The sequence below is a fragment of the Periplaneta americana genome, chromosome 14 (genome assembly GCF_040183065.1).
Source record: "Periplaneta americana isolate PAMFEO1 chromosome 14, P.americana_PAMFEO1_priV1, whole genome shotgun sequence".
In the NCBI taxonomy this organism is placed as follows: domain Eukaryota; kingdom Metazoa; phylum Arthropoda; class Insecta; order Blattodea; family Blattidae; genus Periplaneta; species Periplaneta americana.
This window is the reverse complement of record NC_091130.1, coordinates 62,377,842-62,390,723: the sequence shown is the minus strand read 5'-3', so window position 1 is coordinate 62,390,723 and position 12,882 is coordinate 62,377,842.

Sequence of the window (12,882 nt, the reverse complement as noted above, 5' to 3'; positions counted from 1 at the left end):
GAGTTTAGAGTTAAAAAAAGGTAATATACCTTGCTAATACAAATACAACCGTTTCAGAGTCCTTTACTCCATCATGAACATTCGTAATTTATATATCTATGTGCTTGGTAGGTACCGGTACTAAGAATATTAAGAACATATGATTACAAAAAACGGCCTATCACAAAATTATCATTGTAATGTAAAATATTACTGAATGCTGCTATATAATTTTCAAAGAGAAAAGAAGATAGAGGAAGTCGACTAGTAAATACAATTTGATTCAATCAGGGGGAGATAAGGATTAAATTATGACTTGCAATTGGGGGGGGGGGGATACTAAATTAAATACCCCCTCCACCACATTGATAAAATTTACCTTAAACATTTTGTCGTTATATTCGAGTATACCATTCTGTTCAGCTGTTCTTTATTTTGCTGCTCACACATAACAATATTTCGACTTTAATTGTCCTCTGTAAGCCAAATGTGGTTTAGGCCCTATATATTATGTAAAACTAAGTAGGCATTTGATTTATTGCACACTTTCTTAACTCGATTTCAGAGGAGCATTCTTAATGTGCTTAATATATAGGTAATTTTATTTACCAACTCAAGTGTTGCATGAATTCCAGATTAGATGAAACAATAAATATGCCTTTAACATTAATTTAATCTGGAATTAGGATCTTCCTGAGGCAAAAGATGGAAAGTGGTATGTTTATTATAATAAGTTTTGCATCAGATATGCAGAGAATAAGAAGTATTCATAAATTAAAATGTTCTCTGCCATGAGTTTACAAAATTTGAATTTCAATTCAACTAACGACATAGGCCTATTTATCCATACATCGTCTTAGTCACGAAAATTATGAGCTGTAATTGATAATGTGGATATAAAAACTAAATCATGGTAAGTAGTAATAATAATAATAATAATAGATAGAATGCTGTTTCACCTATTTTAAGAATTAGGTTGCCTTCAAATAATTTCACGTTGGATATTATACAAATATCTCAAGAGTTAAGTATTTTATGGGAAATAACAACATATTAGCTCTAAACCTTTTAAGTCAATTAATTTCGTACAATTAACCCAAATATTTACTATTAGGAAAGTGTTTACTAGATTTGCCTGATATTTTAAAAATAGAACTTTAATATAATTATAATACAGACTATTTTTTCATTCATTGCTTTAACGCTTTAAGCCCGGAGGTATTTAATTATCCAGCTCGTCTCTGTACTCCTGCTGCAAAACATTTTCATGAGGTGGCAGCATTTGACATCAGGACATTTTTACCATGATTATTAGAAGAAATGGAGTGTAAAATGGTTAAGAATTTAGATAGGTATTGCAGTTGGTCTTCTTGATTTAAAAAAAAAAAATCGCAAATTTGAACATGTGCGCTGTATGCAGGCATACTAGTACTACCACTGGGTTCTTGGCGATTTAAATGCCAGGCATTCTAGTAGTACCATCGTTCAAAGGGTTGATAATTCAATTTGCTTTTTTTATGCCAGTAGTGCTTTCAAACACAGACTAAGATATTTTCAGTTAAACGTTTATGATCACATCATACCAGTACCATATCGAAATCAGTTTGCGTACATACAAATTATATTTGAACACAGGCATATTAGATATGATTTTTATTATCATTAATTAAATGGAAACTGGAAACAGAGAAACTGTGTGAACCATAATGAAATCTTTGTATAATATATTATTAAGAAATTTTTATTTTGAATCAGAAATACAATTCGTACGTAAACATTTTATTAATAGTTTCGATAACAATATCATAACATTTGTTGACATAATTTTATGTAATTGAAGTGGAAATGTTTATTTCTCAAAAAGAAGATTGAATTACATCTCAGTAGTGTAAAACGAAATCTCTTACGTAATGAATTCATTTCATGCAAATTAATATACTAGGCTCAATAAATATATATAAAAAGAATCAAAACTAATCTTACAATGAACATGAAAGAGGACATCCTTTTTTTCATGCTTTAAAAATGAATATATATAAATATTGAGCGAAAGTATAATATTGAAGGTATAGAGGAGGAAAATAAAAAACTAAGGCACACTTTTTGAATGCGTGAATGGTATAGATTGTTTATAACAAATGTGGTTTAAATATTTAAAAGATGGCAATAATAAGAAAATACTGTACATATGGGTAATAAATTGGAGATTATACAGTATAGAAGGATATTGTGAAATCCTTATAATTTCTGCATTTATTTTTTGTGTTTATATTGAATAGATATGCTAGATATTTTAATTTTAGATTATTATTAGACATTCCAGTGACAAGATACTTCAGAAAAATTGTTCTCTCATAATACTGAGTTACTCGGAACGCAATACTAAACAAGGAGACTGCTAACATACAGACCTGTTAAGTGGAATTACTAATATATAAGTATTGACAATATTGAATTCTGCGAAGTTAAGACCTTGTAAATTGGCTCTAGGGTATAATGATAACATACCAGTGATTATTAGCAGTGAGGGAAGTGAGACTGTATGGAATACTGCCACTGGTTTCTATGGCCAGAAAACATACCGTTAGTGAAAAATGACATACCATTGATCGTAAAAATTATACATTTCTTCACAGTAAAGAGTATTATCTGTTTGCTTCGTAAAGCTAAACCACAGCCTTTTGGAACTGTATTCAGTGTGTATTTAGACACGCTTATTATAAGCTGGAATGCTTACAACAGTAGTATTTCAAGTATAGGAGGCTGTGGTGTGTACTTTGTGGTGGTCATTGTTGTCAATTTAGTGATTGTCATTTTTTGTTGCACTTTTTATTAGTAATTAAGTAAGGCACTTTGAAGCTTTAACATTATTTTAAATGATAAGTCTCAAAAAACATTGTAAAATGATCCAGTAAATAACCGAAGTAACTTGAAATTATTTTATTAACAAATTTAATATATCGAAACAATTTATTGTATACATCATTTATGTCTATGTTGTCAGGGAGGGGGTATGCCTTTTTTTTAAATCGAGGTATGCCATAGGAAAATCTTGGGGTAGCATACCGCCTCTGGTTTTTTTCCCCACTGCCCTCACTGATTATTAGGAAATAACTTTTTAATCCTTACCTAGTCATTATTCCTGTCAAGTTCATGTGAATTATCTTTTCTGTTATTAGAAACCTTTTCAAACACTTAAAATTAAACAAAAGAATATATTTTCAGGAACATGAAATGACCTTAATATTCTAATTTAATTATATTGAAACTGCTCGTGTAAGTTACCAACTTATTGATCATTACAACATTTGGATAAAACAAATTTTTCCCAAATAAATTGTGTCCTTGTAAACATATTTTTGAGCCGAACACATAAAATAAGGTACTTGAAGACTTATTGTGCTTTCTCACTGTTTCATACCTGTTGTTCCTTGTCACTGGCATATGTCAATAATAAAATTAAAATTTGGAAAACATACCGGCATTCAAAATTCCGACAGAATTGCCTCTAAATAAATAAAGAATGTGACTACTTGTAACAAAAGAGGGAAGTTTATTTGAAATTTCAGTAATATTTATACAAATTAATTTTTATATACATGTATACAGAGAAATATTAGTTTAAAATCAGTATTAAAAACTGAAGAGAGGTTATAAATAAATTACACATGTTGAATTATTCTGTCAGGAAAATGTCAGCTGATGTGAGAGTGTGCGTGCATATGTATGAATTATTTTGTGAAGCAAGTAGCAAGGGTTTTTTTTTTCTACCTTTCTGATTTGGATGAATTTGTCATGTATATTCTTAAACTGTTTTCCCCACACTGCACTGTATTATATAAGCTGTTTGTTTTACCCCAAGCTGATTGAAGAAATACAATAAAATAATGAAGACTTGTACATAAAATCGTGAGTAGTTATTCTTTCGTCTTCCTGAATTATGTGTTTCAAGAACAACTTATATTTTGTACAGACATTATGTTTTTCTTCTCCTTCCTCTCCTGAAACAGCGAGACTTATTCCTAATGCATCTTCTGAAGTTGGTCTTACAATCTAGTGACCATCCGACTTAAAGTACTGTATGCAGAACATCAAGGTCAAGAGACCTTATTATCACTGAAAAGCGTCCAATATTACACCATTGTATATTTTATTTTGACGCAAAATACGTCTTTATTCGCAATAGCGGCCAGTGACCAAAATCCTCGGTGAGGCCAGATCCAACTAGTTTAAGTGCCTCCGACAGGAAATGTTTATTCATATATTAATTATTATTATTATTATTATTATTATTATTATTATTATTATTATTATTATTATTATTATTATTATTGTCACTCACCAAATAAGTCGTTATGCTGTGAGTTTGTTTCAGTGATTGTTTGAGTGTAATGAAGCAACCCATACTATGCTCAGCTGAAGAAGTATAATGATGCCTGAGAACCAGACTGTTCTAAGTCCACTTTTTGTAAGAAAGAAATCTGTTTCTCATTGTGTTCCAGTTCTTGTCCACATACATGAATCGAACAAAATTGTAAATATTCCTCTCCATAAAGTTGCTATGAAGCTATTCCAAATTGTTTCATGAAACTTTAAATGTCAGGAGCTTAAAATAGCTCTCCTGAAAAAGAAACAGTAAAATGGACTTAGAACAGTCTTCTTTCTCTCAATATCATTTATTCTCGAAAAAGGACACTCTAACAATGGATTAACTACCGGTACATCATTTTTTTTGCATCAATTTCTGTTAATATTTTCCCGAAACACATAACATTGAACCACACTCACTCTACTGTACTACGAAGTACAATAGTACAACACCGTGCTTAAGTCATAAACTAAGACATAAGGAGAGAACAGTATGGGTCTCTGCATGCTTAACAACGAGAATTTTTATGTTATTTATGGCCTATTTAGGAAGACAAGTCATCACTGCTATACCCACCCTATTCCACCCTCGAGACCGGTCCATGGATGGGAGGAGTGAAAGCTGATCAGGCCACGAGGCCAGACGAATTGTGCCTCAGCTGCAATGTTTCAAGAGCAACCTCAAAGCCAGCGAAAACATACGAAAGGCAGAAGCCAGACCCGGCAAGAGCGATCTTGGCCTCAGGAACAAGCTTTACTGCAAAACAGGTCTATATACATCACAAAGTTTTCAAATACTTCTACAGCGATATATGCTTAATTCAAATGACTAATATATTATATAAAAACACAAAATTTGATTTCAGTTAAGCCAAGTGACTGAGGCCTGGCCTCACTTGCCTCAGTTAATCAGCCGCCACTGAGTGCTTGCCTTAGAGGGAGACAAATTTACTCAGTGCGTGTCATGAAATTAAACGAGATTAAAACTCATATTGTGATAGAACTAATAGAGATATTCAAATAAACCAAATTTCACTTTAGATTATAGAGAGGAACGTTTCTGACATGCGCAGTTTGAGTGATGTCATTGCTGTAGGAGTGTTGGGTGTTGCAACGGTGTAGAGGGAGAAAACGTGTCAAGTGCCAGTAAACAGCTATAACTCGGGAATGACACAAAGTTTCATTCGGTTCAGAGTTACAAGTTCTGTTAGAATAATACCAATTTCTAAAATTTAGAGATGTCTTAACAAAATTAATTTTGAAATAGTTGTGTTGAAGATCTAGTTCCAGTGAAATGTAGAAGCGTATAAAGCGAAAATGTGATCAGGCATATCGGAAACGTTTGAAAATGAAGAGAGCAGAAACAGAACAAGGTGCCACTCACCCGGCAGAGTGTCATCTGTTGAGCAGGAAATCTCGAAAGGTGAACACAGGCAAGACACACTCCTGTGCCAATCAGTGACTGTGGATGATGACAACGAGGCTTGCAATGATCGAAATGTTGCTCCAGAGCCTTCTACTCCGAATTCATCAGCATGAAGAGCCTCAGATCTGACATCATTTCTGAACTGGTTGAGGGGTTCTAGGAACAGGAAGGTGACAGTGTTCTAGTCACTCTAAGGCAGGGATGAGACGATATTAGCTCCCAATCATGGTAGAAGAGCTCGACCTTGATTGTGAGCGCATAGTGCATTCACTGTAACGTAGACAACAGGGATGTACAGTAGATGCACATGCAGCGAATAAAGGGAGCAATTATTACAATAACTTACGTTACTAAATTTCTGGCTATGTAATAGGGCTAATTACTCAGTTATTTAATATACATGTACATATATAAACAAATCGCAAAGGGAAGTGTTTTTAGGAACAAAAAGAGAAATAGGAAAAGTTAATTGTATGTAAACCATTTTATTATTAAAAGCAATTATTTATTATGTAAATACTTCACTTCATTGGTTAGGAGAAACTAATAGGGTCTACCTGCTCGATGTGTGTGATCTCTAAGTACTTTTGAGTATTTGTTGAAAAAATAATAATGGCAATATTGATTTTAATAGAGTATATTGATTGTGTGATTGTGAAAATGTAGTCCTTACTCTCCAGTCGTGATTATGTAATGAGTTTTCTTAGAGTGATTTGTGAGATGCACGTAAAACAAAAAAACAAGAAAAAAAAAACAAATTTATTAAATTAAGATATTGAGAGCCATCGTAATTTTTGGGGTCAATCATTTAAGGGGATATGTATGACTTTTAAAACTTCCATAATTTCGGCCAAAATTTGTGAAATTTAAACTATATAAACAGATCTATAATAATATCATCTGCACAAAAACTATTAGACCTAATTGCACAATATCTTCTCCTGAATAATGCCTATATTTTTTTCATGTTGCGTCTCATAATGCCATTTTATGTTGCTTTTTTTGCAAATGATATTTTTTTTTTTTTACACAACAAACACTGGACTTCATCACCATGTTCGAAGCATAAATATTGTATCTTCCACTCTTCCTTGAAATCTTTAAGCACTTCCGTTCCGTCATGATGCGCTGTGTTCTAAGATCTGTACATCCTTTAGCAATGTTTACAGGTAAAAGAGCTCCGCATGCGCGCAGCGGGCATAAAATAGCTCTCGCCCGCAAATATTAGTCACCATCGCAAGACTGCTCTAAGGTGTTGAAGCACCCTCAGAAGTGCTCTTGAGGAATGAATCCTGGCAGAGATATTGCGAGAGGCTTAGAACCCAGAGACAGTTTCGGAGAGGACGCCCCTTCTGCAAGCGGATGAAGATATGCATCATGATCTGAATATGCCTAAGGAATGAGATAATGAAGATAAATGATAGGGTATGATATGAAATCTAAATTCTTTTTCTAAGGAAAGAGGAAGGGAAATGGACCATAGCAATGAAATTTCCAACCTGGAATTTGCTTAAATAACTGTGGAAAACCACGGAAAAACCACAATCAAGTTGGTCGGTCTGGGGATTCGAACCACAGACCTTCCAAATGCGAGGCCCATGCTTAATGCATGAGTCATCTCGCTTGGATAGCTAAAAATTAACTGATATAAACTTAAGTTTAACATAAGTACACATGAGAGAGCTGGTTGTTAAACTTCTTGAATATCACCACTGGTGAGTAATTTAGATCTTTTAATACTTATATATATTTTTAAGCTTACATTTTTATTCATTTACAAAGTTAATTTGATGACATATGACTATAAAAATAATCATATATTTTAAATTGGTGCCTCAGTGATGATCACAATGTTTTCCACATTCCCGATTCTGAGAGTCTCTAATATAGGACCTAATTGTTATTGTTTTTAGTTGTTAAATCGATCTATTAAAATCACATTATGATCAGAACACAATATACTCTTAATAGATTGTATGAATTACCTTAAAATTTAGTTTTTCTGTTTTTAATTCCCCCCCCCCCCAGATATGCTCGTTATGTTAAGTATTTGCATAGAACATTTTTAATTTGCCAAACTGCTCATGATGTTAAGTATTTGCATGGAACATTTTTAATTTGCCAAACTTTACAATTATTAAAATGGATAAGTGTTCTTTTAAAAATGGCTGGTTACTGAAAGATAATGGAAGAGGTTACAGGATTTCAGACTGTAGTAAATATAGTGACTTAGAAGTGTGTTGTAAATTATATTCCAATGTTATTAACATTAAGAAAATGGGATTTCAAGCAATGATTCAACATGCAAGCTCATCTAAACATCAACAAGCATGTCATATTAAACTAGAACCTAGGTGATTTCATTAATTTAACATATGTAAGCAGTTTACCTTCAAGTTCTATTATACATGACCAGACTCCTGGATTTTCTTCGCCAACTATTATATAGCATAAAAGACAGTGCTAATACTACAGAATTAATTTGGATTTTGGAAATCATTGAAAGCAACTTTCCTGCTACATCTGTAGAAGATATTGGTAGTACATTTGAAGCTGTGTTCTCCGGATCTGTTCCGCAGGATTTTTCTCTCAGCCAAACTAAAGTAAATTATGTTTTAACAGAAGCTCTTTTCCCACATTTCTAACAGGAACTTTGTAATGATATGGAAGACAAGTTTTATACTCTTTGCTATCGCGACACCACAAATCCAAGTGGGCATAAAGAACTTCATCCTACCATATGCTACTGATCTAATGAACAGAATAAAGTGATTAATCATCACTTGCAAACCTGTTTCATGGGGAAAACAAAAAGTGTCAATATTTTTTAGAAAATTAAAAATGCTATTAGTAATGCAAATCTTTCACGTCAAAGTTACTCATATTTGGTTCAGATGGCCCCAATGTAAACAATATTGTTAAAGAGGCTAATGAATGAAGAGCTGTTGATGTTACGCAGTCAGAAGCTTGTTGATCTGGAATTTCGTAATATCCACATTTTGCATAATGCTTTTAAGAAAGGTTTGTCACTATTAGAAACAGATGCTTCTGATTTAATTGTTTCTTTTATAATTTCTTTGATTTCACACCAATACAAGACCAGTTTGATGTTTCAAACCACCACTTCCTAGAAGATTGTTCATTCAGATGGCTTGCAATGGAAAATTCTGCCTTAAGAGTACCGGTACTTGAACAGTGGAGTGCTATTAATAAGTTACTTTACTTACAATACTAACTATGAAAATGGAATTCGTATTTGTTTGCTCAAGTGCACTTTTTATTTTCTCGCTTCACAGGTCTCTTTGAGTAAGATGAGCCCTTGTTCATCTACTCTATTCAGTAGCTGAAAGCATTGTCCAGACCGTGGTTGAAAAGGTATGTGTAACTTACAGCAACAAATTGACAGAGGTGGATATACTTTTTTAAAGCAAAAACTTAGCTACTTCCATTGTCAGAAATGGTTATTAGCAGAGACCGGAACTTTGGCAGAATACCTTTTTCAGTGTGTTAAATCTATCTTCATTTTGAAAGTAAATCTGTACGAATTATACTTTTGTGATTGAAACATCACAGTTTTATGTTGCCCTTTTCTGTCTTTTTTCATATAAATGCCTAATTTACAAAATAAATGCTTTTCTTGTCTTTATTTGATATTTATCTATTATTTATTAATTTATTATTAAAAATTGCCTATAGGTATATTTTATTTCTATAACCACTACAATGAAAGTGACTTCACCGAATGTATATTATTGTCTTTCAGTCAGTTCATAATATTCTCTTTGCAACAATGAGTACTGCTGTGCAAAAATGTATAACAGTAGGCGTTTTAATTATTGCTTGTGTTTATTTGACAAGGCAACAATGAGTGCGAGTCTAACTTTATTTTTAACAGTTATTTTTCTTTCAGTTTTCATTGCGACGTTGTTGTAGCTAGCTAGATATTTCATATCGCAACATATCAGTACAACCAAACACAAAAATGCACTTTCCAAGGCTACTAGGAAGAAGATTGCTTTGCTTCCAACAGTAATTGCAACATAGCGTCGAAAATCTCAATTTGCATTCGACTTGTGTAAAGCTTTTCTTGCTGCCGAAATCCCTTTGTGGAAAGTGCAAGGTTGTGGGTCTAGTACAAGGTTTTTGTAATATTGCCTTTTATTGCGTATTTTAGCTCTTTTTGCCTGCCTATTTTAGCTATTTATGATGCCTTTTTGCCTGCCTATTTTAATGATTCATAATGCCTAAACTTCTGGTCTCTGTTATCAGTGATGAGGTATAAATAGTTTTGGAAACATCATGTGAAAAAGACAGACTCCAATTTCTTAAAGTGTGCGCAAAACCATTACAGTGAAGCATGTAAACATATTATCTATAAAGATTCCATGGCTAACCATCTGGTAAAACATTTTAGATTTTTAAAACCAAGTGAGATAATGACACAAAATTCTGTAGCAGACGTTTTAGCTGTTGCTAGAGTGCTAGAAAAACCACTCACTACATGAAATGTGTAAATTGCAAAGTCTGATACATGCAAAATCAAACCAGAAATATGCAAAAACATGCAAAATCAATTTATTTAAAATATCAAGTATCGGTAACAATAGTCAAAGTTCCAGATACAACCCTGCGCATGTGCAATGTTTGTAGTTAGGCAATATGGGAACACATGTTTAAACCTTCTTGCCTACATACAAGGTGATTCTCGACTAAGAATCGGCCCATATTTTGTTTCTAGTACTGTACATTTAAATGAATTGTTAGAGAAAAAAGACTGTTTCCAAGGAGATAAATTTTAACATTATTCAATTTTATTAATTTCAAATTTGTGCAAGTTTCTTTCTCGTTTCCGATTGACATTATAACCTTTGCATTCTTAACTATCAAAATACAAATTATAATATTTAAATAAATAGGTACTTACATGTTTTTCACAAAAATCGCAGAAAATGATCGTTCCATCTGTCCACAAACCTTCTTCGTTTGTTACCCATTGCTTCAGGGTGCTCTGGAACGATGATTTTGTAGATGGCATTGCGAATTCACACAAACCACACAGAGTTGTCCTTGGACTGATACTGTTCGGCTTTCTCTCTCAAGTGAAAATATCTGTATCTTAACCGAGAACAAACATCTATTTTAAGTTTTGCGCATATTGAGAAAAACGGCATCATAGTTGATTGTTGTCGGCAGAGTGAATACACTTCATATGAGGCTGCAATAGACCTTTGTTTGTTTAAAGAAAATATTATACTGAAAAAAAAAAAATGAAAAAAATTCGAAGTTTGCATATATGGCGATTTGTGCAACAAAATCCTGAAAATATACTACAATATCCAAAATAGACTATTACATGCAGAAACATGTATGTATGTCTATTTATTCACACTGCAAATGGGTATATACCCGGTAGCAGTGGTAACTAATTACACTCAATAATGACAATTAATAATAAACACAACTAATAAAAAACAATAATAATAATAATTACTTACTTACTTACTTACAAATGGCTTTTAAGGAACCCGAAGGTTCATTGCCGCCCTCACATAAGCCCGCCAGCGGTCCCTATCCTGTGCAAGATTAATCCAGTCTCTATCATCATACCCCACCTCCCTCAAATCCATTTTAATATTATCCTCCCATCTACGTCTCGGCCTCCCTGTCTTTTTCTCTCCGGTCTCCCAACTAACACTCTATATGCATTTCTGGATTCGCCCATACGTGCTACATGCCCTGCCCATCTCAAACGTCTGGATTTAATGTTCCTAATTATGTCAGGTGAAGAATACAATGCGTGCAGTTCTGTGTTGTGTAACTTTCTCCATTCTCCTGTAACTTCATCCCGCTTAGCCCCAAATATTTTCAATAATAATAATAATAATAATAATAATAATAATAATAATAATAATAATAATAATAATAATAACAAGGAGCATCCTAAATTAAATGAAGCATGGTCACTTAAAATAAAATTTAAAGTAAATCTAATTTGTATCTTAACCCTAAGTTCGAACTAAGACCCACGAGTGTGACAGGTTCATACCTGCACAAATACCTTTCGGCACTACACTTATTTCGCTGTCAACTCACTCACTGCACTGATTCTACCTGATTTCACTAACACTTCTAACCATTTCACTGTTCAAATATTTTGCACAGCCACTTCACTGACACCAACACACTTCACTTACACAATAGACTTCACTGACACAACACACTTCCTCACTGATAGAACACTTCAAATAACAAGATATCAATTACATCCTTTAAGTAGTGTGTCTAATATACTACCGTCTATTAGTAAAGTCCTTAAGCCTATTTTTAAATACATTTTTGGTTACTGGTAAAGCCTTTAGTAAGTCTCGAGGTAAAGCATTCCAGTCCCGTCCTCTGTCTTCTTTCCCTCAATTTATATAAGTGGTCGTTCCTTAAAGAGTAATTTGGCGGCTGCAACCTATTTTTTTATTTCTCTCCAGGCAAGCTCACGTCTGTATGTTTTGAACATTGCACATAATCGAATTCGCGTTCTCCGGTCCGTGAGTGTGTCCCATTTCAATGGTGAATTATTACGACAACACTTGAGAGCCCGTTTTTGAATCTTTTCCAGTGTCTTAATATGTTTTAATCTGTAAGGATTCCAACATGCAGCACCATATTCCATTACTGGACGAACTAGTGATTTATATGCAATCTCTTTGGATTTATCAGAGCCTTTCCTTAATACCCTCATCACAAAGTGTAACGCCCTCCATGCCTTTCCCGCTGTGTCAGTAACATCCCAAATATGCAAAAATATGCAATATTAACTTTGCAAATTCGTAACCACAGGTGTTCAAAACGTATATAGAACTGTTTTTGCATAACTTTCAAAGAGCCTGTAAATATATGCTTTGCATATGAATCCTGGCCCTAGTTATAAGCAATGTTCATACCTTCGACTCAATTTATAAACTTACCATACAGTAACAAAGAATGTTATATGTAACCTCAGTCTTGTTGCTTGCTACACATATTACACTAAATGCATTCTACTCACCACAATTAACATTGGAAATTTATCAACTTTCAGAATTATAATCTCAAAATATCACTAATTTCGGTAGTAT